We start from the raw sequence: 22,596 nt of genomic DNA, 5'->3' as shown, positions 1-22,596 counted from the left end.
GAAAGCAATTTTATCTTGAACTTGCGGCCTTGGCAGTTCGAATGTTTTGCGAGGAGTGTTGATAAGGCTCCCGCAGCCAGTGTTCAGTGAGTGAAATGAACTTAGCTGTAATTTTCCTGAAACATAGCTTTACACTGTGCATTTAGACCATGTTAATTCATATAGGCATTTGCAAGCCTTTAAACAGGGATTTTTGTGTTTGTAGATTCTGATATTGCAGCATTGATTCTAATGTAGCATAGAAGTTGCACTGTTGGTGAAGTGGGTGTGTTTCAGCATATTTGTCACCCATGGGTGTGCTGGGGCCTGGTTCAAATGATAAGTGCGCTCCTTGTTCTTCCTGTTGTTCTCTTATGTATGCGCTTGGGGTGCGGGGGCATGGATTTGGTCTCGATTTTCCCTCTTCAGTCCCCCCTCTGGTCGACTTTGTCGACCACACCACCAAGCAACATTCACCTCCTTCCGGTCTGCATATCTTTGTCAATTCCTTGAAGTGTCCATAATTTTCTGCATTGTTGTTGATGAACAGTACATATGGGAGTGTTCTCCTTCTGTGTTCCACCACACTCACTTCCCTTCGTACTTCCTCTGATCACAGGGAGTGGCCACCTTTATTACTGCTGGAACCATGTTGCGCACCGCTATCTTAGTCCGGCTCTTCCTTTCAGCATGTCTCTTATTTGCATTTCGATGTCTTCTTCTGTTGTTCTCTTGCAATGTATCTCTATCTTGCACAATGGTGCTGTGCTCGGTACTCGTCCTTCCGTTATCACCTTCAAGCAACCAGGCAGTCATGATGTCATCCATTATCATGCAAGCACTAGCTAGTTCTTTGCTTTCTCTTTTCAGATGCATTTTTTGCTGATCATTCTTTGGTATGCTGGTACTGCACCCACTCATTCTTCTTTCTTGCTCGAGAAGTAATTCCCCCCTCTTTTTACTTCTCTGTCTGTTTCTCTTCTTCCGTTGTTTTCAATCTTTGTTAATGTGTCACTCTTCACATCTTCCTTGGTCATCACCAACAAGGGCATGCTGATGCGCACCAATGAACACTCTCCTCCCCAATTCAGTGGTAGTTTCTCTTGATCTTTGGATGCATGTGCTCAATAGTAGTCCATAAGCAGTGATGTTCCTGCTCTCATCTCGCAACTTCTCTCAACCTTCTCTCATCCAGCATGATTGTCCACTTCTTGTCATTGTTGTGCTGGTAACATAACGTTGGTACCTTAACAGTATACGTCCTTCTTCAGTGACCATCTTTGCTCTTTTCTCCCACTCTGTTAGGCACTTATCATATTTTTGTCTTTTTCCTTTTATTTTTTCTTCTCTCTTTTTGTTTTTCTTTCTTCTTTTATTATTTATTTATTTATTTATTTTTTTTCAATCTCAATGTTGCTGTCTTCCCTTGCAATCTTCTTCGCACCTTGTCATACATGGGCGTCGTGCTCTGCTGTAGTAATTTCTGTTGTAATCAATTATCTTCCGGCATATGTTAAAGAACAGTCAGGACAGCTCTCTCCAGTGGTGTCCCTACCAATTTTGTACATGTGTGCATGTTGTTGGTCACTTCTGATATGTGTGTTATGTGTATGTTTTACTCCCCTTGTGTCTGCCTTTAACTCTCCTTACTTTAGCAGCAGCTTTTCCTTACCCACTGACGCCGTAACTCTTCCTGCTTAGGTTAGGGAATGTTAGCAGGGGATACAGCGGTAATGCTCATTATTACAACTAATTTTCAAAGTACCACCCCCATAATTTCGTTCATCATTAATAGTCCCATCGTGAAGGTAAAAGTCCTTATTTGCGTGCCCATAACCACTTACGCTGCTGGGTCCTTGCAGCTGATGAGATGATAAAGTTGCCCGCCTGAAAATCGCAAGAAAAGCGTTAATACGTTAGTACATGTTAGTAACCTCAAGCTCCGCGAACTAAACAATCACTAAGGGCAAAAATCAAACCTCCCCCTGGACATTTTGTGTTTTCAAAATTTCTCAATATGGGTAGGGAAAATCTTGGGCTGTTTATTCAATGGAAGCAAGGAAATATACTTCAGGGAAACATGCTCTAAGGGGTCTGAGGTTCTTGATAGGGTGGGCAATTGAGTGGGGAATGCTACACAATGTTTTAATCAGTAGGCCTCACAGTTTCTAATGGAAGATAACATTAAGGAAATTTCCTACACATTTCTACCAGCATACATACGCAACAACCTGCATGTGCGGGGAAAAGAGAAGAAACAAAACAGTGTTACAGCTGTAGGTGCAAAAAATGTAATATGAAACTCAATTAAACTTTGGAAATGCGTGTGTCAGTCCCTATTCTAGTTGCTAGTGTGCGTTGGACCATGGGATGGCCATGTTTCCCTAACTCGGGAGTGTTCGTGCTATTTTGCAGTTCATGAAAATCTCTTGCGTTGGCCCTGTTGATCGTTGCTCCCTCGTTGCCAGGGTGGCCACCGCTTTGTAGGGCTTGACGCCTTACACTTCTAACAAAGTCTGTCAGGAGGGGAAAATGTCCCACTGTAGTCCATAGCCATTGGGTGTTGGTTGTCCGTTGTCTTCAGGCCTGCCCTGGGTCCTTTGTATCTGGCGAGAAATGAAATGGAAGCGCTTGAGACCTGAGAATTTACATATTCTTCAATTTCTTGACCTAATCTCTCTGCACTACTCTCACACTATTCAGTGTCCTAGTGGGAGGAGCCAATGGTACACCTATGCACCATCCTGTCACCACCTGGTGGCGTTCAATGGTGGTCTGACTGTAAATTGTTACACAATTCGAAATGTACCCAGAAAATGGGTAGGCACTTAATTTATGTGAAGATACTCATTACACACTTGGATTATATATATGCAATTTGGGTGCTAGTGTACAAATGGGCCTTTGGATCTTTGTATTTACTGTGCTTTTGTTGTAAGCTATTTATAGTGCGTGCCTTTGTCCCGTGGGGCATCAGGCACTGACAAGCTAAATAGGGAAACATCAGGGTGGTAAATTTGTCATATAGGGTGGCTGTGTTTCTAAATTAAGTGCACCATGTTACTTAGTTAAGATAATCGCAGGGTTTTTAAAACTTTTTTTTTTTTTCTATGGCTCCTCTCTCACTTCTCAGGGCGTGCCTCGCAGTGAACTGCAGGCACTTTAAGCTGGTACTAATGACATCCGCTACCAATTTGCTCCCATTCTCTCTATCCCACCCCATGTCCACTTTTTAAAGCCTACCTACTCTGTTAATTACTCATTTAGTCTAGTATTTTATTACTCCACTACTGTAATTACTGTTACATTTAAACAATATATATTTCTAATTACTGTTACATTTAAACAATATATATTTCTCCCCCCAATATCTGCTTTCAAATTTTAATACAACCATTATGCTCCAGTTCGTGCAGCAATGACCTCTTTCCCTATGTGTGTTGGCTAATGCATTTGTGCCAGTGTTATTTTCAAAAGCGCTAGTGGCAGTACCACTTGCACTGTTATTGTGTCGCCAAATTAATTCTGTTGGGAACATGGATCATCCACCCTTTACCCCTATTTCTCTCCTCCTGTGGTGAACTGTCAATGAAATGTAGGCCTCCCCCCTCAAGTGCACCTTCTTCCACCTTGTGTGTCTAATTTAATTGTTCTGTGTTAATCGTGTATTCATGAGCCCAGTCTCCTCACTGAAAGATGTGTGCTCAAAATGTAGCTAAATGTACTCTCTTGTGATGCGCTATCATTATGCACCCCCCTCTGTACCGTGCACCCCCATTATTCTTAAACAATCTTCCTTACTTTCAACATGTGTATGCCTGGTGTTTAACAAGTTATGCATTTCTCTGTTAATAAGGTGGTCATATCCACATCGCTCATGATGTCACAAATCTCTCTTCCCTAATGCATGGCCTAGTCGCCCCACTGTCACCCAGAAAAGAAAATGTTTTGATACCTATCACCACCCCTATGCAATTGTCCTCTGCATTATTGAGTGTGCGTGAGTGTGTGTGTCGGCGCGCGCCTCGCCCGCTCTGTTGGGGAGGTGGAGCATGAGTGTGTGTGGCACAGTGAGTCAAATCAAGTTTGTCTTGGGCTGTCCTATTAGCGGTAAAATGTCAATCTATGTCCTTTGAAAGATTTGTTCCCCATCAGGAAGACCCCACCCAGTCATGTAACCGGTACCATTGCTATTGTGTCAGTGTTCTGTATGGGTGCTGGCTGCTGTGCAGTGCCCCTGTGTTGTCATTCTAGTCAGTCCTGGGGTAGTGGTGCTGTCATTTGTTGTGTCTGTACATGTAGTGGTAACAGTACCTGCATTGGTGCTTGTGGTGTCTGCTGAAATGATCCCATCCTGCCCCATGTATCCTCCCCACATGGGCGGTGCATATTGTGGTGATTGTTGACACTGCTATTGTGATTCTTGTGCGTGTGTGTTGAAGCTGTTTTTAACTGCCCCTCCCATCGCATGCTTGAATTATTTATTTTGTGCCTACTTGTCCTCATCTGCCTTTCTCTGCCCCTGTGTCATCAAATATTTCACTCCCGGAGGTTCAGAAGGGTGAGTCCCCTTTTCCCTCTGCTCGTGCTGGTTCAGCATCAGCTGACCCCTCGCATTTTCCCTTTCCTTCGTGCACACAGTTCAACTGTAGCCATGTGCTTTTAAAGCTATTCCCGTGTAAGTGCTGTGTATGTGTGTCCTTAGCGATTGCTGCACGCTTCTGGAGAAGCCGCCTATGAGCAGCCATGGTCTTTTTAATTTACCTTCAGTACTTTTGAATCTTTGCACACAATGTTTTACTGACTTATTTCAGCATGGAAGCTGTGTGCTACACAACAAGTGAAGGGGAGTCATTTCTGTATTGTGTGATACATTTTACCTCTATTCAATTCGAAAATTTCGATAGTCCGCTGTTCAGGGAGCAAAAGTTAGAAGATAATTGAACATTTTTTCAACTTCTGTGAGCCTTCTTGGCTCCGCACCTTAGCCAGTGCACTCCACGTGCAACCCATCTTCACCAAACCATTGCCTTCTCTGGCACACCCCCACAATCTTGCGCATGTGTCTTCCACACACCGCCTCTTGGTCACCTATTCTCCAAATCCAAAACCACACCACTATCTCCTCACCATCAAAACTTTGTGTCCTTATGCATCAATCTGAAGGTGACGTCACCAAACTAAAAACACAGTGCAAATGAACAGACAAATGTGCATACACAGAACAATAACCCATTTCTCCCAACCCCACAAAAATCCCAAAATAAAACCCCACAATCCCCACAGCTGTCTTCCTGTCTCAACTGGAACAAGGTAAACCACAATAAAACTCTTATAATTGGACTGCACCCACTGCGTCGCCTAGTGTGTGATACGCTCCTCACCAGGGGACCTTAACCAGCCAACTATCTTCCACTCACTGAACTAAACGCTCAATTAGCAGGGAACCTCATCTACTCATTGATCTATAACGTCAATTCATAGGAAATCCAGACCCCGTACATGAAATCACCATCCAGACCAATCAGCGCGGCACTTCTGTTCTAGACCAATCAGCGCGGCACTCCTGTTCTATGTGTAGGGAGTCACTACCCCACCCAATATGCTCAAAAACACAAGAAGGGACCACTGCCACCACCCCAGTCCCAACTACAATTCACGTGCCGATCACTACCAATGCGCTGAATTTTGTGACAATGTACAATCACCCACCACCCAATTTACAATCCCTCCCTCAGTTTCTACCCAAAAAAAAAAAAAAAAAAAAAACACTTTAACATTTCTACTTTAAACATTTCCCCCCCTCAGAGCCCATGTTGCTGGTTTACTTACATTTTCCTATGCTGCACTGGCAGTTGCACCACTGCTGGACACTCCCTCAATGCGCTTCACCGGACCCCTTCTCCTGCAGGGCTCTCACCTGCCCTCAAGCGGGGTATTTCCAACTGGCCCCCGAAGCCTTTAGCCGGTTACGCGTTTTTCCGGTGGTCTTCAGGTGCAAGCGAGGGTCTCACAGCTTCCTTGAGTCGGCGGCAGGGAGCTCAGTCCATCGCAGAGCTTGTGCAGGCAGAGCTCATTTACCCATGTTACAATGAGCAATGAGCCTCACAGAGGGCACCAACTTGTCGGGGAGAAGCTGGATCCCCCCCCCCCAGGGCAGTGGGGGGCCAGCAGCCATACCCTCACCAGCTATGGGAGGCCCCAACACCTCCCATATGGCCCCCAGAAATGCAACAGAGTCCCAAGCAGGCAGCAGCATGTTTTCAAATTGCATTTATTTCTAGGCAAAGAAAAAAGAAAAAAGCCAAAGAAAAGCACAGAGCATCTTGCATCGCGAGTTCAGGCGCCGTCTCCCCCGGAGCTGTCTTGCAAGTCAGTTTTATAATCACACTGCAGGCTGACCTCACAGAATTGGATCAGCTCCCAGAAACCTATCTCCTCCTGTTATTGGCTGCAAAGTGGTGGGTTACATATGTAGCCCTTATAGAGAGCCTGATAATTGGATATTAACCTCCTGCGTCAGTGGATTGATTTAGCTGTGCCAGCCCCCATTACCTAATTCTAATCTTGTTGCAATGTGACTTTGTTCCCATAACTTTTAGCTGAACAAGCAGTTCGCACCTGGGCTCTGGCTTGTTACAAGTTATGTTTCAATGTTGTGCGTGTCCTTGAGAAAATGTCTTTCTTTCCCAGAAAGAAAAAAAGCACACTGGGTTGCCGTGATTTATTCGCATTTGTGGATAATTAAAAAATGTCTGTCTGCAGAAAGCAATTTTATCTTGAACTTGCGGCCTTGGCAGTTCGAATGTTTTGCGAGGAGTGTTGATAAGGCTCCCGCAGCCAGTGTTCAGTGAGTGAAATGAACTTAGCTGTAATTTTCCTGAAACATAGCTTTACACTGTGCATTTAGACCATGTTAATTCATATAGGCATTTGCAAGCCTTTAAACAGGGATTTTTGTGTTTGTAGATTCTGATATTGCAGCATTGATTCTAATGTAGCATAGAAGTTGCACTGTTGGTGAAGTGGGTTTGTTTCAGCATATTTGTCACCCATGGGTGCGCTGGGGCCTGGTTCAAATGATAAGTGCGCTCCTTGTTCTTCCTGTTGTTCTTTTATGTATGCGCTTGGGGTGCGGGGGCATGGATTTGGTCTCGATTTTCCCTCTTCACTCTCTTGTCCACACGGTTTATACTTTGGGGTTTCCTTTTTGATTCACCTTTTTTTTCTAATAATCTTTTTCCTCTATGGAAATTTCGACTTGATTTTAGTTTTGGTTATATTTTTTGATGTATATGCTATGGAATTTGTGTAATTGTTTTCTTCCTTAACATTAATCTTATATTATTTTTTGCATATAAGATATGTCAATTGTTATAAACTGGTACATGTTTTGCTTGCTTGAGTCCATGTATTACCATTGATGTCTACTCTTTAACACAATATATGAGGAAAATTTGACAACCAAGCTTTGGTCTATGTGTGCTCCTCTGGCACGGAACATAGTGAATAATTGAACCTTGAGCTTCATATGAATCAGAAGTTGGATCAATTAGGTTTCACATTATATAACCCTTCTTTTAAGCCAACTATGCGTAGCAGTTCCCCCTTCTTTTTGATTATAGTATTGCATTTGCCCAACACGGCTACTCGACCACGAGGGCATGCAAACCCACCATCTGGTGGCTTTCTTTTGGCATATAAATATATACTAGCTTGGGAGTAAACCAGAAAGAAGTTGATAAAGTGTGAAAAAGTGGTGTTAAGAAATCATCCAGACAAACTTGCATTGCTGTACAAAGTGTTATATAAACTGCTGCTGAAGTATATAAGTGTTTCTAAACAAATATGTTTTTATAGAACAACCCTGACAAAGACTTACTAAGTTCTCACTATTACAAGTGGAAGAGAAAGAAGAGAAAGAACCTTTCTTGAACAATTCTGAAGTATTTGTTACAAGATATGATTTCCTTAATCTTTTGGAACTGCTGAACAGAATCCTGCTTGAATCTGTGGAAGGGGAATTCAACCAGATTATACAGAGAGACAGTTATCATATTATGAACGTAACTGTTATATTTGTTGCTTTTGAACTGCCGTGCATTACGTTGTTAAGTTATTGTATATATAAGTGTGAGGGACAGTAAGCTTTTATTAGTGTTTCCTTTAGTTAATTTTAGGCAGGGAAATCTTCATCAGATGCATTTATCCAACCTTTTGAGTTTATAAAATGGCATATTTTGAAAAACGTTCACAAAGTTGTCTGCCTCACATTTCTGACCACTCACATACCCTCCTGCCCCATTGAGAACTGTTCGTGGCTCTCCTGGTATCACCCTCTGCTCCATCTGCCCTCTATGTGGCACAGTTACTACTGCTTCCTCCACCGTACACTTTGCTAAATTCTTGTACAAGTTTCCCTTTTGATTTCTTTGCCATTTGTGCCACTTCCTTTTCCTTCTCCCTCACCCTTTTACAATGGTGCACAACAATTGGCTGTATTGACCCACTTTTGCTCTGCTATGCTGCATCACTCTGTTATGGTGGTGCCAGAAACAGCAAAATGGCCACAAAACCCTGTGCGCGCCAAAACCCCTGAAAATCACGCTTTTCAATGCACAAAAAGATGCTGCCCAATCTGCCACGCATGTTCTCAGTGGTGGAACAGAGCTCTCACTACTGAAAGGTGTCACTGGGCTCCACAACAATTCAACATGGAATGCAGAAGGAAAAAGCAGTGATTTACTAAATGAAACTCCAATATTGCTTTAAATCACCTTTTCATTGCTACTGAAACTTCAGAATGCCGGTAAAGAACACTTTCCAAATATTCAAAATTCTCACTGGGTGCTACAAATCACTTAGTTTAAGGAATCACTGTGAACTTACAAGGTCCTAAAAGGCTAAGAGCAGAAAGAGATCTTCACAGCAAAAGTGGCCTGCCTGTGGATCTGTAAAGAAATCTCTGTGCAGCAGGGGGCTACTTATGATGACAGCTGTCAGGGGCCTTCCTGATTAAACTTTAACATGTTATAAACCAAAAGTCAAATGTTTGCAATATAAGAGGCCTGTTACTGATAGTAACTCATATTGCAGTTGTTTTTGATCCCATAGGTTAAAATCTTGAATGAGAATTCTATCTGTTATTTGATACAAGTTTGTTTTGTGCTAAGGAAAAGTCAAAAGAATTTAACAATTAAATTAAACCTGGCTGAGCTGCAAGAACTGGAAAGGCAGGTTTTTTCCCAGAGGGAGGGCCTTCCTCTCAGCTGAAACTCACGGGGAGGTGCTAATTGCTGGTTAGCCCAGGACTATACAATGGACATCCTCCAGCCCAGGAAATTGGAAGTGTGAAAAGGAGTCGTAAATGGCCTCTTGAAGGAGCAAGCAAGGAAGGAGATGCCTTGGGCTCCCAGGAGAGACAAAGGGGTGGAGCCAAGCGACCATCTGTTGCTGAACCTGAACAAAGAACACATTTTAACCCTTTAAGTGCCAAGGACGAGGTATCTCGTCCTTGACAGTGCACACGCAGTGCCAAGGACGAGATAGCTCATCCTTTTCGGCACCTTGTTTTGAGCGATCCCTGCAAAGCAGGGATCGCTCAAAACTGTAATCCAACCCCCGGGCTATGTGAGGGGGAGGTCCCCCCTCACTGCCAGGGGGCTGTATTACCTTCAGTTTCACGTCGGCGTGCGTAACGCACGTCGGCGTGAAACTGAAAGTAAATTCCCTGCAGCAGCCATTTTCGGCTGCTGCGGGGAAGAGAGAAGGTAAGAGACCTTCTTTGTCCGCCTCGATCTCCGGCTGTATTTCAAGCCGGAGATCGATGCGGGTATCGTTGGAAAGGGGAGATTCTCCCCTTTCCAACGATACCCATTGTGTGGCATTGCTGCCCGCGGATCGGGCGCAGGGCGCGCGATCCGCGGGCAGCAATGCCACCGGATCAATACAGATCCGTTTGTGACGCAGGGGGAGGAGGGGGCTGCTTACTAGGTAAGCGCCCCTCCTCCCCCATGGCCCCAAGGCATGGGGCCACAGCGGCAGAGACCCCTGGGGGCAGATGATCACTGCCCCCAGGGGTGAAATAAAAAAAAATTAAAAAAAATCGAGGGATGGAGGGAGGTGGGAGGGGTTTTGGGGCCCTCAGGCCCACTGGACCACCAGGGATGGAACAAATGTGGTGTCCCTGGAAAGGGGACTTTCTCCCCTTTCCAAGGACACCACATATGAGGCATTGCTGCCCGTGGATCGGGCGCAGGGCGCGCGATCCGCGGGCAGCAATGCCAGTGGATCAATGAAGATCCATTTGTGACGCAGGGGGAGGGGGGGCTTCTTACTAGGTAAGCGGCCCCCCTCCCCCAGTAGCCCCAAGGCATGGGGCCACAGCGCCAGAGACCCCTCGGGCAGATAATCACTGCCCCCAGGGGTGAAAATAAAAAAAAAAACAAAATAACAAAAAATCGAGGGGAGGTGGGAGGTGGGAGGGGGTTTGGGGCCCTGGGGCCCACTGGACCACCAGGGATGGATCAAAAAAGTGGTGTCCCTGGAAAGGGGACTTTCTCCCCTTTCCAAGGACACCACATATGAGGCATTGCTGCCCGCGGATCGGGCGCAGGGCGCGCGATCCTCAGGCAGCAATGCCAGTGGATCAATGCAGATCCATTTGTGACACAGGGGGAGGGGGGGCTGCTTACTAGGTAAGCGGCCCCCCTCCCCCAGTGGCCCCAAGGCATGGGGCCACAGCGCCAGAGACCCCTGGGGGCAGATAATCACTGCCTCCAGGGGTGAAAATAAAAAAATAAAAACACCAAAAAAAAATCGAGGGATGGAGGGAGGTGGGAGGGGTTTTGGGGCCCTGGGGCCCACTGGACCACCAGGGATGGAAAAAAAGTGGTGTCCCTGGAAAGGGGACTTTCTCCCCTTTCCATGGACACCACATATGAGGCATTGCTGTCCGCGGATCGGGCGCAGGGCGCGCGATCCGCGGGCAGCAATGCCAGTGGATCAATGAAGATCCATTTGTGACGCAGGGGGAGGGTGGGCTGCTTACTAGGTAAGCGGCCCCCCTCCCCCTGTGGCCCCAAGGCATGGGGCCACAGCGCCAGAGACCCCTGGGGGCAGATAATCACTGCCCCAGGGGTGAAAATAAAAATAAATAAAAGCAAACAAAATCGAGGGGAGGTGGGAGGGGGTTTGGGGCCCTGGGGCCCACTGGACCACCACGGATTGATCAAAAAAGTGGTGTCCCTGGAAAGGGGACTTTCTCCCCTTTCCAAGGACACCACATATGAGGCATTGCTGGTCATGGATCGGGCGCAGGGCGCGCGATCCTAGGAAGGGGCATCTGACCCCAGGGAGGGATCCAAGAGGTGGGGCCCCCCTATCTGCCACCAGGAAGGGGGGCCCCCAGGGAGGGTTGCATGAGGTGGGGCCCTCCATTTGGGGTGGGGGGGCTGAGGGCCACCCTCCGTTGCAGTACGTCATTCGCTGCCAATTTAGGGTGCCCCTCAGGCCCCCCTAAAAAGCAGGCTATGAATTTGTATTTCTTTTTTGTTTACCCAACTTCGCTTGGTGCAGAAGGCCACATTAGTGTGGCTATCTGCCCCCAGGGTGCCCAAACCCTACTGCCCCATCTATTGGGGGTCCTGCCCCACCTTTTGGGGTGGCCCTCTCCCCCTCACCCCAAATGGAGGTGGGGTGTACCTCATGCAGCCGTTTGGAGGAGGCCCAGGGAGGCCTACATGAGGTGTGTCCCCCAGCCATTGGGGGTGGGGGGGGCACCCCAAAAGGTGGGGCAGGACCCCCAATAGATGGGGCAGTAGGGTTTGGGCACCCTGGGGGCAGATAGCCACACTAATGTGGCCATCTGCACCAAGCGAAGTTGGGTAAACAAAAAAAATATACAAAATCACAGGCTGCTTTTTAGGGGGGCTGAGGGCCACCCTAAATTGGCAGCGAATGAAGTACCGCAACAGGGGGTGGCCCTCAACCCCCCCACCCCAAATGGAGGGCCCCACCTCATGCAACCCTCCCTGAGGGCAGATATCTGCTCCTAGGAAGGGGCATCTGACCCCAGGGAGAGATGCATGAGGTGGGGCCCCCCTATCTGCCCCCAGGGAGGGTTGCATGAGGTGGAGCTGGCTTGGACACCCGAGGCCCATATCTGTACGTTGTGCCGGTCGGCAGAATGTCTGAGATTTCCCTCTGAAAACAGACTTGGGGTTACTTGTGTTTTAGGCTTGCCCCTTGGCGGCCAGGTAGGTGCACCCACACATGTGAGGTACCGTTTTCATCGGGACACCTGTGGGAATGCGTGACGGTAGGCCATGTGTTGTTGGGGGCATGTTTCGATGGGTGCGTCGAGCGAAATGTGCGGAAAAAGCGTTTTTTTCCCCACATTTCGGACTTTGCAGGGGTGTCTGAGTAAAAAAATCTGGGGCGATGTGCGCAAATCATACCTCTGCGGATTCCCACGGGTGTCCTCTTTTCGGAAATGCATGGGGTTCCCTGTTTTCCTCGGTGGCTTGGACACCCGAGGCCCATATCTGTACGTCGTGCCGGTCGGCAGAATGTCTGAGATTTCCCTCTGAAAACAGACTTGGGGTTACTTGTGTTTTAGGCTTTCCCCTTGGCGGCCAGGTAGGTGCACCCACACATGTGAGGTACCGTTTTCATCGGGACACCTGTGGGAACGCGTGACGGTAGGCCATGTGTTGTTGGGGGCGTGTTTCGATGGGTGCGTCGAGCGAAATGTGCGGAAAAAGCGTTTTTTTCCCCACATTTCGGACTTTGCAGGGGTGTCTGGGTAAAAAAATCTAGGACGATGTGCGCAAATCATACCTCTGCGGATTCCCACGGGTGTCCTCTTTTCGGAAATGCATGGGGTTCCCTGTTTTCCTCGGTGGCTTGGACACCCGAGGCCCATATCTGTACGTTGTGCCGGTCGGCAGAATGTCTGAGATTTCCCTCTGAAAACAGACTTGGGGTTACTTGTGTTTTAGGCTTTCCCCTTGGCGGCCAGGTAGGTTCACCCACACATGTGAGGTACCGTTTTGATCGGGACACCTGTGGGAACGCGTGACGGTAGGCCATGTGTTGTTGGGGGCGTGTTTCGATGGGTGCGTCGAGCGAAATGTGCGGAAAAAAGCGTTTTTTTCCCCACATTTCAGACTTTGCAGGGGTCTCTGGGTAAAAAAATCTGGGGCGATGTGCGCAAATCATACCTCTGCGGATTCCCACGGGTGTCCTCTTTTCGGAAATGCATGGGGTTCCCTGTTTTCCTTGGTGGCTTGGACACACGAGGCCCATATCTGTACGTTGTGCCGGTCGGCAGAATGTCTGAGATTTCCCTCTGAAAACAGACTTGGGGTTACTTGTGTTTTAGGCTTTCCCCTTGGCGGCCAGGTAGGTGCACCCACACATGTGAGGTACCGTTTTCATCGGGACACCTGTGGGAACGCGTGACGGTAGGCCATGTGTTGTTGGGGGTGTGTTTCGATGGGTGTGTCGAGCGAAATGTGCGGCAAAAGCGTTTTTTTCCCCACATTTCGGACTTTGCAGGGGTGTCTGGGTAAAAAAATCTGGGGCGATGTGCGCAAATCATACCTCTGCGGATTCCCACGGGTGTCCTCTTTTCGGAAATGCATGGGGTTCCCTGTTTTCCTCGGTGGCTTGGACACCCGAGGCCCATATCTGTACGTTGTGCCAGTCGGCAGAATGTCTGAGATTTCCCTCTGAAAACAGACTTGGGGTTACTTGTGTTTTAGGCTTGCCCCCTGGCGGCCAGGTAGGTGCACCCACACATGTGAGGTACCGTTTCATCGGGACACCGGTGGGAACGCGTGACGTTAGGCCATGTGTTGTTGGGGGCGTGTTTCGATGGGTGCGTCAAGCGAAATGTGCGGAAAAAGCGTTTTTTTCCCCACATTTCGGACTTTGCAGGGGTGTCTGGGTAAAAAAATCTGGGGCGATGTGCGCAAATCATACCTCTGCGGATTCCCACGGGTGTCCTCTTTTCGGAAATGCATGGGGTTCCCTGTTTTACTCGGTGGCTTGGACACCCGAGGCCCATATCTGTACGTTGTGCCGGTCGGCAGAATGTCTGAGATTTCCCTCTGAAAACAGACTTGGGGTTACTTGTGTTTTAGGCTTTCCCCTTGGCGGCCAGGTAGGTGCACCCACACATGTGAGGTACCGTTTTCATTGGGACACCTGTGGGAACGCGTGACGGTAGGCCATGTGTTGTTGGGGGTGTGTTTTGATGGGTGCGTCGAGCGAAATGTGCGGAAAAAGCGTTTTTTTCCCCACATTTCGGACTTTGCAGGGGTGTCTGGGTAAAAAAATCTGGGGCAATGTGCGCAAATCATACCTCTGTGGATTCCCACGGGTGTCCTCTTTTCGGAAATGCATGGGGTTCCCTGTTTTCCTCAGTGGCTTGGACACCCGAGGCCCATATCTGTACGTTGTGCCAGTCGGCAGAATGTCTGAGATTTCCCTCTGAAAACAGACTTGGGGATACTTGTGTTTTAGGCTTTCCCCTTGGCGGCCAGGTAGGTGCACCCACACATGTGAGGTACCGTTTTCATCGGGACACCTGTGGGAACGCGTGACGGTAGGCCATGTGTTGTTGGGGGCGTGTTTCGATGGGTGCGTCGAGCGAAATGTGCGGAAAAAGCGGTTTTTTCCCCACTTTCGGACTTTGCAGGGGTGTCTGGGTAAAAAAATCTGGGGCGATGTGCGCAAATCATACCTTTGCGGATTCCCACTGGTGTCCTCTTTTCGGAAATGCATGGGGTTCCCTGTTTTCCTTGGTGGCTTGGACACCGGAGGCCCATATCTGTACGTTGTGCCGGTCGGCAGAATGTCTTAGATTTTCCTCTGAAAACAGACTTGGGGTTACTTGTGTTTTAGGCTTGCCCCTTGGCGGCCAGGTAGATGCACCCACACATGTGAGGTACCGTTTTCATCGGGACACCTGTGGCAATGCGTGACGGTAGGCCATGTGTTGTTGGGGGCGTGTTTCGATGGGTGCGTCGAGCGAAATGTGCGGAAAAAGCGTTTTTTTCCCCACATTTCGGACTTTGCAGGGGTGTCTGGGTAAAAAAATCTTGGGCGATGTGCGCAAATCATACCTCTGCGGATTCCCACGGGTGTCCTCTTTTCGGAAATGCATGGGGTTCCCTGTTTTCCTCGGTGGCTTGGATACCCGAGGCCCATATCTGTACGTTGTGCCGGTCGGCAGAATGTCTGAGATTTCCCTCTGAAAACAGACTTGGGTTTACTTGTGTTTTAGGCTTGCCCCCTGGCGGCCAGGTAGGTGCACCCACACATGTGAGGTACCGTTTTCATCGGGACACCTGTGGCAACGCGTGACGGTAGGCCATGTGTTGTTGGGGGCGTGTTTCGATGGGTGCGTCGAGCGAAATGTGCGGAAAAAGCGTTTTTTTCCCCACATTTCGGACTTTGCAGCGGTGTCTGGGTAAAAAAATCTTGGGCGATGTGCGCAAATCATACCTCTGCGGATTCCCACGGGTGTCCTCTTTTCGGAAATGCATGGGGTTCCCTGTTTTCCTCGGTGGCTTGGATACCCGAGGCCCATATCTGTACGTTGTGCCGGTCGGCAGAATGTCTGAGATTTCCCTCTGAAAACAGACTTGGGGTTACTTGTGTTTTAGGCTTTCCCCTTGGCGGCCAGGTAGGTGCACCCACACATGTGAGGTACCGTTTTCATTGGGACACCTGTGGGAACGCGTGACGGTAGGCCATGTGTTGTTGGGGGCGTGTTTCGATGGGTGCGTCGAGCAAAATGTGCGGAAAAAGCGTTTTTTTCCCCACATTTCGGACTTTGCAGGGGTGTCTGGGTAAAAAAATCTGGGGCGATGTGCGCAAATCATACCTCTGCGGATTCCCACGGGTGTCCTCTTTTCGGAAATGCATGGGGTTCCCTGTTTTCCTCAGTGGCTTGGACACCCGAGGCCCATATCTGTACGTTGTGCCGGTCGGCAGAATGTCTGAGATTTCCCTCTGAAAACAGACTTGGGGTTACTTGTGTTTTAGGCTTGCCCCTTGGCGGCCAGGTAGGTGCACCCACACATGTGAGGTACCGTTTTCATCGGGACACCTGTGGGAACGCGGGACGGTAGGCCATGTGTTGTTGGGGGCGTGTTTCGATGGGTGCGTCGAGCGAAATGTGCGGAAAAAGCGTTTTTTTCCCCACATTTCGGACTTTGCAGGGGTGTCTGGGTAAAAAAATCTGGGGCGATGTGCACAAATCATACCTCTGCGGATTCCCACGGGTGTCCTCTTTTCGGAAATGCATGGGGTTCCCTGTTTTCCTCGGTGGCTTGGACACCCGAGGCCCATATCTGTACGTTGTGCCGGTCGGCAGAATGTCTGAGATTTCCCTCTGAAAACAGACTTGGGGTTACTTGTGTTTTAGGCTTTCCCCTTGGCGGCCAGGTAGGTGCACCCACACATGTGAGGTACCGTTTTCATTGGGACACCTGTGGGAACGCGTGACAGTAGGCCATGTGTTGTTGGGGGCGTGTTTCGATGGGTGCGTCGAGCAAAATGTGCGGAAAAAGCGTTTTTTTCCCAACATTTCGGACTTTGCAGGGGTGTCTGGGTAAACAAATCTGGGGCGATGTGCGCAAATCATACCTCTGCGGATTCCCACGGGTGTCCTCTTTTCGGAAATGCATGGGGTTCCCTGTTTTCCTCGGTGGCTTGGACACCCGAGGCCCATATCTGTACGTTGTGCCGGTCGGCAGAATGTCTGAGATATCCCTCTGAAAACAGACTTGGGGTAACTTGTGTTTTAGGCTTGCCCCTTGGCGGCCAGGTAGGTGCACCCACACATGTGAGGTACCGTTTTTATTGGGACACCTGTGGGAACGCGTGACGGTAGGCCATGTGTTGTTGGGGGCGTGTTTCGATGGGTGCGTCGAGCGAAATGTGCGGAAAAAGCGTTTTTTTCCCCACATTTCGGACTTTGCAGGGGTGTCTGGGTAAAAAGATCTGGGGCGATGTGCGCAAATCATACCTCTGCGGATTCCCACCGGTGTCCTCTTTTCGGAAATGCATGGGGTTCCCTGTTTTCCTTGGTGGCTTGGACACCCGAGGCCCATATCTGTACGTTGTGCCGGTCGGCAGAATGTCTGAGATTTCCCTCTGAAAACAGACTTGGGGTTACTTGTGTTTTAGGCTTTCCCCTTGGCGGCCAGGTAGGTGCACCCACACATGTGAGGTACCGTTTTCATCGGGACACCTGTGGGAACGCGTGACGGTAGGCCATGTGTTGTTGGGGGCGTGTTTCGATGGGTGCGTTGAGCAAAATGTGCGGAAAAAGCGTTTTTTCCCCACATTTCGGACTTTGCAGGGGTGTCTGGGTAAAAAAATCTGGGGCGATGTGCGCAAATCATACCTCTGCGGATTCCCACGGGTGTCCTCTTTTCGGAAATGCATGGGGTTCCCTGTTCTCCTCGGTGGCTTGGACACCCGAGGCCCATATCTGTACATTGTGCCGGTTGGCAGAATGTCTGAGATTTCCCTCTGAAAACAGACTTGGGGTTACTTGTGTTTTAGGCTTTCCCCTTGGCGGCCAGGTAGGTGCACCCACACATGTGAGGTACCGTTTTCATCGGGACACTTGAGGGAACGCGGGACAGTAGGCCATGTGTTGTTGGGGGCATGTTTCGATGGGTGAGTCGAGCGAAATGTGCGGAAAATGCGTATTTTTTCCCACATTTCGGACTTTGCGGGGGTGTCTGGGTAATAAATTCTGGGGCGATTTGGGCATATCATACCTCTGCGGATTCCCACGGGTGTCCTCTTTTCGAAAATGCATAGGGTTTCCTGTTTTCCTTGGTGGCTTGGACACCCAAGGCCCATATCTGTATGATGTGAGAGTGTGACATTTCCGGTGTGAAAACAGACTTGGGGTTACTTGTGTTTTCGGCTTTCCCCTTGGCGACCAGGTAGGTGCACCCACACATGTGAGGTACGTTTTCATCAGGACACCTGTGGGAATGCGGGACGGTAGGCCATGTGTTGTTGGGGGCGTGTTTCGATGGGTGAGCCGAGCGAAATGTGCGGAAAATGCGTATTTTTTCCCACATTTCGGACTTTGCGGGGGTGTCTGGGTAATAAATTCTGGGGCGATTTGGGCATATCATACCTCTGTGGATTCCCACGGGTGTCCCCTTTTCGGAAATGCATGGGGTTCCCTGTTTTCCTTGGTGGCTTGGATACCCGAGGAGGCCCATATCTGTATGATGTGAGAGTGTGACATTTACGGTGTGAAAACAGACTTGGGGTTACTTGTGTTCTAGGCTTTCCCCTTGGCGGCCAGGTAGGTGCACCCACACATGTGAGGTACTGTTTTCATCGGGACACCTGTGGGAACGCGTGACGGTAGGCCATGTGTTGTTGGGGGCGTGTTTCGATGGGTGCGTCGAGCAAAATGTGCGGAAAAAGCGTTTTTTTCCCCACATTTCGGACTTTGCAGGGGTGTCTGGGTAAAAAAATCTGGGGCGATGTGCGCAAATCATACCTCTGCGGATTCCCACGGGTGTCCTCTTTTCGGAAATGCATGGGGTTCCCTGTTTTCCTCGGTGGCTTGGACACCCGAGGCCCATATCTGTACGTTGTGCCGGTCGGCAGAATGTCTGAGATTTCCCTCTGAAAACAGACTTGGGGTTACTTGTGTTTTAGGCTTTCCCCTTGGCGGCCAGGTAGGTGCACCCACACATGTGAGGTACCGTTTTCATCGGGACACTTGAGGGAACGCGGGACAGTAGGCCATGTGTTTTTGGGGGCGTGTTTCGATGGGTGAGTCGAGCGAAATGTGCGGAAAATGCATATTTTTTCCCACATTTCGGACTTTGCTGGGGTGTCTGGGTAATAAATTCTGGGGCGATTTGGGCATATCATACCTCTGCAGATTCCCACGGGTGTCCTCTTTTCGGAAATGCATGGGGTTCCCTGTTTTCCTTGGTGGCTTGGACACCCGAGGCCCATATCTGTATGATGTGAGAGTGTGACATTTCCGGTGTGAAAACAGACTTGGGGTTACTTGTGTTTTCGGCTTTCCCCTTGGCAACCAGGTAGGTGCACCCACACATGTGAGGTACCGTTTTCATCAGGACACCTGTGGGAATGCGGGACGGTAGGCCATGTGTTGTTGTGGGCGTGTTTCGATGGGTGAGCCGAGCGAAATGTGCGGAAAATGCTTATTTTTTCCCACATTTCGGACTTTGCTGGGGTGTCTGGGTAATAAATTCTGGGGCGATTTGGGCATATCATACCTCTGCGGATTCCCACGGGTGTCCCCTTTTCGGAAATGCATGGGGTTCCCTGTTTTCCTTGGTGGCTTGGACACCCGAGGCCCATATCTGTATGATGTGAGAGTGTGACATTTACGGTGTGAAAACAGACTTGGGGTTACTTGTGTTCTAGGCTTTCCCCTTGGCGGCCAGGTAGGTGCACCCACACATGTGAGGTACTGTTTTCATCGGGACACCTGTGGGAACGCGTGACGGTAGGCCATGTGTTGTTGGGGGCCTGTTTCGATGGGTGCGTCGAGCGAAATGTGCGGAAAAAAGCGTTTTTTTCCCCACATTTCAGACTTTGCAGGGGTCTCTGGGTAAAAAAATCTGGGGCGATGTGCGCAAATCATACCTCTGCGGATTCCCACGGGTGTCCTCTTTTCGGAAATGCATGGGGTTCCCTGTTTTCCTTGGTGGCTTGGACACACGAGGCCCATATCTGTACGTTGTGCCGGTCGGCAGAATGTCTGAGATTTCCCTCTGAAAACAGACTTGGGGTTACTTGTGTTTTAGGCTTTCCCCTTGGCGGCCAGGTAGGTGCACCCACACATGTGAGGTACCGTTTTCATCGGGACACCTGTGGGAACGCGTGACGGTAGGCCATGTGTTGTTGGGGGTGTGTTTCGATGGGTGTGTCGAGCGAAATGTGCGGCAAAAGCGTTTTTTTCCCCACATTTCGGACTTTGCAGGGGTGTCTGGGTAAAAAAATCTGGGGCGATGTGCGCAAATCATACCTCTGCGGATTCCCACGGGTGTCCTCTTTTCGGAAATGCATGGGGTTCCCTGTTTTCCTCGGTGGCTTGGACACCCGAGGCCCATATCTGTACGTTGTGCCAGTCGGCAGAATGTCTGAGATTTCCCTCTGAAAACAGACTTGGGGTTACTTGTGTTTTAGGCTTGCCCCCTGGCGGCCAGGTAGGTGCACCCACACATGTGAGGTACCGTTTCATCGGGACACCGGTGGGAACGCGTGACGTTAGGCCATGTGTTGTTGGGGGCGTGTTTCGATGGGTGCGTCAAGCGAAATGTGCGGAAAAAGCGTTTTTTTCCCCACATTTCGGACTTTGCAGGGGTGTCTGGGTAAAAAAATCTGGGGCGATGTGCGCAAATCATACCTCTGCGGATTCCCACGGGTGTCCTCTTTTCGGAAATGCATGGGGTTCCCTGTTTTACTCGGTGGCTTGGACACCCGAGGCCCATATCTGTACGTTGTGCCGGTCGGCAGAATGTCTGAGATTTCCCTCTGAAAACAGACTTGGGGTTACTTGTGTTTTAGGCTTTCCCCTTGGCGGCCAGGTAGGTGCACCCACACATGTGAGGTACCGTTTTCATTGGGACACCTGTGGGAACGCGTGACGGTAGGCCATGTGTTGTTGGGGGTGTGTTTTGATGGGTGCGTCGAGCGAAATGTGCGGAAAAAGCGTTTTTTTCCCCACATTTCGGACTTTGCAGGGGTGTCTGGGTAAAAAAATCTGGGGCAATGTGCGCAAATCATACCTCTGTGGATTCCCACGGGTGTCCTCTTTTCGGAAATGCATGGGGTTCCCTGTTTTCCTCAGTGGCTTGGACACCCGAGGCCCATATCTGTACGTTGTGCCAGTCGGCAGAATGTCTGAGATTTCCCTCTGAAAACAGACTTGGGGATACTTGTGTTTTAGGCTTTCCCCTTGGCGGCCAGGTAGGTGCACCCACACATGTGAGGTACCGTTTTCATCGGGACACCTGTGGGAACGCGTGACGGTAGGCCATGTGTTGTTGGGGGCGTGTTTCGATGGGTGCGTCGAGCGAAATGTGCGGAAAAAGCGGTTTTTTCCCCACTTTCGGACTTTGCAGGGGTGTCTGGGTAAAAAAATCTGGGGCGATGTGCGCAAATCATACCTTTGCGGATTCCCACTGGTGTCCTCTTTTCGGAAATGCATGGGGTTCCCTGTTTTCCTTGGTGGCTTGGACACCGGAGGCCCATATCTGTACGTTGTGCCGGTCGGCAGAATGTCTTAGATTTTCCTCTGAAAACAGACTTGGGGTTACTTGTGTTTTAGGCTTGCCCCTTGGCGGCCAGGTAGATGCACCCACACATGTGAGGTACCGTTTTCATCGGGACACCTGTGGCAATGCGTGACGGTAGGCCATGTGTTGTTGGGGGCGTGTTTCGATGGGTGCGTCGAGCGAAATGTGCGGAAAAAGCGTTTTTTTCCCCACATTTCGGACTTTGCAGGGGTGTCTGGGTAAAAAAATCTTGGGCGATGTGCGCAAATCATACCTCTGCGGATTCCCACGGGTGTCCTCTTTTCGGAAATGCATGGGGTTCCCTGTTTTCCTCGGTGGCTTGGATACCCGAGGCCCATATCTGTACGTTGTGCCGGTCGGCAGAATGTCTGAGATTTCCCTCTGAAAACAGACTTGGGTTTACTTGTGTTTTAGGCTTGCCCCCTGGCGGCCAGGTAGGTGCACCCACACATGTGAGGTACCGTTTTCATCGGGACACCTGTGGCAACGCGTGACGGTAGGCCATGTGTTGTTGGGGGCGTGTTTCGATGGGTGCGTCGAGCGAAATGTGCGGAAAAAGCGTTTTTTTCCCCACATTTCGGACTTTGCAGCGGTGTCTGGGTAAAAAAATCTTGGGCGATGTGCGCAAATCATACCTCTGCGGATTCCCACGGGTGTCCTCTTTTCGGAAATGCATGGGGTTCCCTGTTTTCCTCGGTGGCTTGGATACCCGAGGCCCATATCTGTACGTTGTGCCGGTCGGCAGAATGTCTGAGATTTCCCTCTGAAAACAGACTTGGGGTTACTTGTGTTTTAGGCTTTCCCCTTGGCGGCCAGGTAGGTGCACCCACACATGTGAGGTACCGTTTTCATTGGGACACCTGTGGGAACGCGTGACGGTAGGCCATGTGTTGTTGGGGGCGTGTTTCGATGGGTGCGTCGAGCAAAATGTGCGGAAAAAGCGTTTTTTTCCCCACATTTCGGACTTTGCAGGGGTGTCTGGGTAAAAAAATCTGGGGCGATGTGCGCAAATCATACCTCTGCGGATTCCCACGGGTGTCCTCTTTTCGGAAATGCATGGGGTTCCCTGTTTTCCTCAGTGGCTTGGACACCCGAGGCCCATATCTGTACGTTGTGCCGGTCGGCAGAATGTCTGAGATTTCCCTCTGAAAACAGACTTGGGGTTACTTGTGTTTTAGGCTTGCCCCTTGGCGGCCAGGTAGGTGCACCCACACATGTGAGGTACCGTTTTCATCGGGACACCTGTGGGAACGCGGGACGGTAGGCCATGTGTTGTTGGGGGCGT

Source organism: Ambystoma mexicanum, chromosome 6q (assembly GCF_040938575.1).
Source record: "Ambystoma mexicanum isolate Mex_15411 chromosome 6q, UKY_AmexF1_1, whole genome shotgun sequence".
NCBI classification, from domain to species: Eukaryota; Metazoa; Chordata; class Amphibia; order Caudata; family Ambystomatidae; genus Ambystoma; species Ambystoma mexicanum.
This window is presented reverse-complemented; position numbering follows the sequence as displayed.